This window comes from Lontra canadensis, unplaced genomic scaffold, assembly GCF_010015895.1.
Source record: "Lontra canadensis isolate GAN:19392208 unplaced genomic scaffold, GSC_riverotter_1.0 scaffold8, whole genome shotgun sequence".
Lineage (NCBI taxonomy): Eukaryota > Metazoa > Chordata > Mammalia > Carnivora > Mustelidae > Lontra > Lontra canadensis.
In genome coordinates this window covers 16,944,828-16,950,952 of record NW_022631002.1, presented here as the reverse complement: position 1 = coordinate 16,950,952, position 6,125 = coordinate 16,944,828, and the positions used below count along the sequence as shown (strand labels likewise).

At 43.5% G+C, this 6,125-nt stretch overlaps 1 pseudogene; it reads right to left on the bottom strand.

The window, feature by feature from the left end:
• Positions 1 to 1,156: 1,156 nt before the first annotated feature.
• LOC116865498 lies at positions 1,157 to 3,955 on the bottom strand (annotated as a pseudogene).
• Positions 3,956 to 6,125: the final 2,170 nt, after the last annotated feature.

Genomic DNA, 6,125 nt, shown 5'->3' with positions numbered 1-6,125 from the left:
TGCCTCTGCTGTGAGCTGGCCCCCTTCCCTCTGAGCCTCACTCTCAGACCCTCGGGAAAATGGGGATAACACGTTCTGCTCTGTAGGCAGGTCGGAGAACCACGTGGCCCCTCTGGTTGCAGCTGTGTGGGTCCCTCACCCCACGGTGGAGGGGAGCTCCAGCTCAGCAGCCTGAGCTCTGCTCTTACCAGCTTCTCCTGGCTGCGCTGGGGTCTGGCATTTCAGGTCAATTTGACAGATTATTTCTTGCTCAATTAAGCAAGGTTTGCCTCTCAGTTCGACAGGTACCTGTAAGTAAAAGTCTGCCCTGGCCTTAGCAGTACAGCATGGAGATTAAGAGGCTTTGGAGACCAGGGGCCCTGGGTTCAAATTCCAGTTCTATCCCTTTTACTGGGTAACCCTGGACAAATACTAGGAGCCTCTGCTTCCAAATGGGGAAAATGGAGCAGTGACAGTACCCAGAGGAAAGCATATAAAGTACGATGAGCTCCAAGTCATGATAGCTATTTTTTTTAATCATACCATATACTGCAGTTCCTTGGATCAAGCACAGTGCCTGGTACAGAGTCAGCATTCAATAAAGAAATGGATGAATGTTGACCTGTCTGCATCCCTCATTACCTTTGAGCTTCTTAGGAGCAGGAAACTTTTTTTTTTTTTTAAGAGATTTTCTTTATTCACTTGAGACAAGAGAGAGAAACCATGAGCAAGGGGAGAGGGGCAGAAAGGGAGGAGGAGCAAGAAGCAGACTCCCCAGTGAGCAGGCAGCTTGACTCAGGGCTCCATCCCAGGACCCTGAGATCATGACCTGAGCTGAATGCAGATGCTTAACTGACTGAGCCACCCAGGCGCCCCAGGAAACAATTTTTTTAAACTTCGAATATTATTTTTTTTTTCTCAGTTCAAGCTTAATAGAAACAACGAAAGATCAAAAGTGGTGCCCCACTGCGCCCATCAGGTGGCCTGGCCGACAGCATAGCTCAGGCCATGCTCCCCAGAGAGAGAAAGGCTGGCCTCCCCAGCCCCTGCAGGAAAGGCGTGTCCCGTCCCATACTGCAGCGGCATGGAGTCTTGTGTTTTAAGCCTGACACTGGTACAAAAGAGATTTTGTTTTCATGGACATCCACTGCAGCCCAGCCCTAAAATGGCCCACTTCTCACTTCTGTTAAGAGAAATATTTTTTGCTCTTCTGGACATCAGGCTTGATGGTATCGCTGCCCGGCTTCCAGTTGTCGGTAAGTTGGAAGGCTTGAACTAGTCTCAGAGTCTCATCCACAGAGCGGCCGACAGGAAGGTCATTTAGACTGAGCGGCCAAAGGATATCCTTCTCATCACTGATAAAGGGGTCCCTGAATGAGAGGCCTACATCAGGTTTTAAGACTCCATCGTCCTAAAAAAGAAAGAGAAAAAGACTCCATGGTTCTGAGTGATGCTACACTTGGGGGTCTGATACCAAGGGAGGGTTCATGGGTCCCAGTCCTTGTTTCTTGGGTGTGTTGGTCCATATGGCAGGTGACACAAATGAGAATCCACAGAAGCACTCATGGCTTGGCGAGGTTTTTAAATTCTTCTGCCCTGTCACTGAAAGTAATGATCTCCCTGGGGCACACAAAGGTAAAATCAAGAGGGTAAAACAAGAACACAATGTATTTGCCTTTGTAGTCAGGTAGTCTGATGTCTTTGAACTGGCCATTTGGCATAATAGTTGTGGCTTTGAAGTTGGGGACAGGATGCCCAATTTTGGCATTTCCTGAAGATATTTTGCCATGGGCAGCTCTGAGACAGAACACACCAAGGACTGGTTAGGAAAGAGATGCCTTATTTATTTTAAGTCAACTCTGCAACGGACATGGTCCTCGAACTCACAACCCTGAGATCAAGAGTTGCATGCTCTACTGACTGAGCCAGCCAGGCAGGCTCAGGGCAGGAAACATTTTTTGTTTACTTTTGTGTCCATAGTGCTGAGCAGAGTACCTAGCACAGGGGAGTGCTTAATAAATGTTTGTTTTTTGCCCTAATGAACTAATGGATCTGGTCAGCCATCATTTATGGTGCTAAAACCACAAGGTAAAAGGCTGATAGATAAGTTGCTAATGGGGGATCAGCTGACATTAACTGAATCTTACTATTATAATAGAGCCAACCAGACAATTTCTCGTTTCCTGGTATGATGTTGTGGGAAGTTCTCAGAACCACACAGGAAATATTTTTGTCTAAAAAATTGAATCTGGAGTCCCCTGGGGGCTCAGTCAGTTAAGCATCTGCCTTTGGCTCAGGTCATGAGTCCAGGGTTCGGGGATCCAGCCACGCATCGGGCTCCCTGCTCAGGGGAGAGCCTGCTTCTCCCTCTCCCTCTGCCTGCCACTCTGCCTGCTTGTGCTCTCTCTCTGTCTCTCTGTCAAGCAAACGAATAAAATCTTTAAAAACAATTAAAATAAAAAAATTGAATCCGAGGGGCGCCTGGGTGGCTCAGTGGGTTGGGCCGCCGCCTTCGGCTCAGGTCATGATCTCAGGGTCCTGGGATCCAGTCCCACATCGGGCTCTCAGCTCAGCGGGGAGCCTGCTTCCCTCTCCCTCTCTCTCTCTGCCTGCCTCTCTAACTACTTGTGATCTCTGTTAAATAAATGAATAAAACCTTTAAAAAAAATTGAATCTGAATCAAATAAAGCCTCTAGATCTGAGGACCAGCATGTGTGACATATAGGATAGAGGGATGTGTTATATGACACTGTGAAGATGCATTCAACCAAATACAAAACATAAGACATCCTGGGGCGCCTGGGTGGCTCAGTCAGTTAAGCATCTGCCTTTGGCTCAGGTCAAGACCCTGGGACCCTGGGATTGAGCCCCGCATCAGGCTCCCTGTTCAGCGGGGAGCCTGCTTCTCTTTATCCTTCTGCCTGCTGCTCCCCGTGCTTGTGCTTGTCTCTCTCTCTCTCAATCTCTCTCTCAAATAAATAAGTAAAATCTTTTTTTTTTTTAAAGATTTTATTTATTTGGGGCCCCTGGGGGGCTCAGGCGGTTAAGCCTCTGCCTTCATCTCAGGTCATGATCCCAGGGTCCTGAGATCAAGCCCCACATTGGGCTCCCTGCTTGGCGGGAAGCCTGCTTCTCCCTCTCCCACTCCCCCTGCTTGTGTTCCCAATTGCTGTGTCTCTCTCTGTCAAATAGATAAATCTTTAATTTTTAATCTTAAAAAAAAAGATTTTTATCTTAAAAAAATAATAAATTTTAAAAAGGGGTAAGTGGATAAATAGATTGCATACATACAGACACTAGAATATTATTCTAAAAAATTATGCTAAAAATTATGCTAAAAATGAGCTATCAAGCCACAAAAAGACATGGGGGAAATATTTATTAATATTCAATATTTATTAAAATTATTTTAAAATAATTTAAATAGTTAAAATAGTAAAATTTATTAAAAGTAAAATATTAAATATTTATTAATATTAATAGTATTGTTTATTGAATATTATTAATAAAAAAGCCAATCTGAAAAGTCTATAGACCTTATCATTCCAACAGCTGGGGAGGGAGTATTTTTCTCTATCCTTCAAGGTTCTAGGTGGTTGTTTTTTTTTTTTTTAAAGATATTATTTATTTATTTGACAGAGATCACAAGTAGGCAGAGAGGCAGGCAGAGAGAGAAGAAGGGAAGCAGGCTTCCTGATGAGCAGAGAGCCTGATGTGGGACTCGATCCCAGGACCCTGAGATCATGACCTGAGCCAAAGGCAGCAGCTTAAACCACTGAGCCACCCAGGCGCCCCTTAGGTGGTCGATTCCCTGGCTGGCTCAGTTGGAAGTCAGCGTGACTTTTGATTTTGCGGTTGTGAGTTCAAGCCCCATGTTTGGTGTGGAGATTGCTTAAATAAATTAAAAAAAAAAAAAATTAAAGAACCTAAAAAAAAAAAATGCCAAGGGAAGAACAAAGCTTAATTACATGTACATGGAGGCTCAGTCATAAAATAGAGACCCAAAGAAATGATCAAGGAATGCAGTTTTATATATTTTTGAATTTTAATTCCAGTATAATTAACATGGAGTATTATTTTAGTTTCAGCTGTGAAGTATAGTGATTCAAGAGCTCTATGCATTACTCAGTGCTCACCACTGTGTCTTCTTAATCCAATTTCGCCTGTTTCACCCATTCCCCTACCACCTCCCCAAGGTAACCAATAGTTTGTTCTCTAAATTTAAGAGTCTATTTTTTTTCTTTGTTTGTTTCTTAAATTCTACATATGAGTGAAATCATATGGTATTTGTTTTTCTCTGACTTATTCCATTTAGCATTGTACCCTCCAGATCCATCCACGTTATTGTAAATGAAAAGATTTCATTCTTTTTTTATGGCTGAGTAATATCCCATTGTGTGTGTGTGTGTCTGTGTGTCTGTGTATGTATATACAGACATGGTGGGGGTGTGTGTGTATGTGTCTGTGTGTCTGTGTATGTATACACAGACACACAGACACCCCCCCCACATCTTTCTTTTTTTTTTTTTTTAAGATTGATTTTGGGGCGCCTGGGTGGCTCAGTCAAGTGTCTGCCTTTGGCTCAGGGCATGCTCTCAGGGTCCTGGGATCGAGCCCCACGTTGGGCTCCCTGTTCAGCAGGCAGTCTGCTTCTTCCTCTCACTTTCCCTCTGTGCTCTCTCTCTATATCAAATAAATAAATAAATCAATAAAATATTTTATTGATTTATTTAAGATTTTGTTTATTTATATGTCAATCCCAAGGCCCTGAGATCACGACCTGATCCAAAGGTAGACGCTTAACTGACTGAGTCACCCAGGCATCCCTCTTTTATTTTATTGTATTTATTTTAGAGAGAGTATGTGAGCAGTGGGGAGGGGCAGAGGGAGAAGGGGAGACAGAATCTTTTTTTTTAAATTTTTTTAATTTTTGTTTTTAATAATTCATTTATTTTTTAAAATAAACATATAACGTATTTTTATCCCCAGGGGTACAGGTCTGTGAATCGCCAGGTTTACACATTTCACAGCACTCATCATAGCACATACCCTCCCCAATGTCCATATCCCCACCACCCTCTCCCGTCCCCCCTCCCCCCAGCAACCCTCAGTCTGTTTTTTGAGATTGAGTCTTTTATGGTTTGGGGAGACAGAATCCTAAGCAGGTCCCATGCTTATTTAGCCTGGAGCCCAATTCAGGGCTTGATCTCAGACCCTGAGATCTAGACCTGAGCCAAAAATCAAGAGTCAGCCACTTAACTGCCTGAGCCACCCAGGCACCCCAAGCGTTTATACATTTTAGGTTAAGACATATACACTGCAAGGAATTGACAGGATAAAGAAAACTTATGTTTGAGAGTGCCAATTAATAGGGGGTTTTAAATAGAATTTGGGCTGGGGGTAGTAAATTAGTAAAACCGATCAGTTTTATTTATAAAAGCTTCCCTGGCCCTGAATTCTCTGCGTCCTCCCATAAGGATGTCTCTTTCCTGGTACAAGGAGGGAACATTTCACATGGGAGATAGGGCACAAAGTGGGAGTCAGAGTGGGGTTTTTTTTGCACTGCTCTTTCTTAAGTAATTCAGAACAATCAGTATGCCAAAATGGTGTATTTGGGGGCTGACTTGTGCCCCAGACATTCTAGAAAAGGCAAAATTACAAGACAGTAAAAAAAGATCAGTGGTTGACGGGAGTTAGCAGGGAGGGAGGGATGAGTAGGCAAGGCAGGGCACGGAGGATTTTGTTTGTTTTGTTTTGAGCACAGAGGATTTTTTGGGCAGTGCAATGACTGTGTGCCATTATAATGGTTACATGTCATCGTACATTTGTACAAACCCACAGAACTGCAACGTAGACTTCAGGTGATTATGAAGTGTCAGTGTGGGTTCACCAACCGTAACAAAGGTACCACTCTTGTGGGGGATGCTGGGGGAGCCTCTGTATGGGGGTGGGGCAAGGGGTATTGGGGAAATCTCTGTATCTTCCTCTCAAATCTGCTGTGAACATAAAACTGCTCTAAAAAATAGTCTTTTTTTTTTTTTAATGCAGGGGTGAAAAGATGAGCGAAGATTTGGTACAAGTACAAAGTTTACAAATGACAAAATTATAAAAATGGCGAAAATGGGGCACCTGGGTGGCTCAGTGGG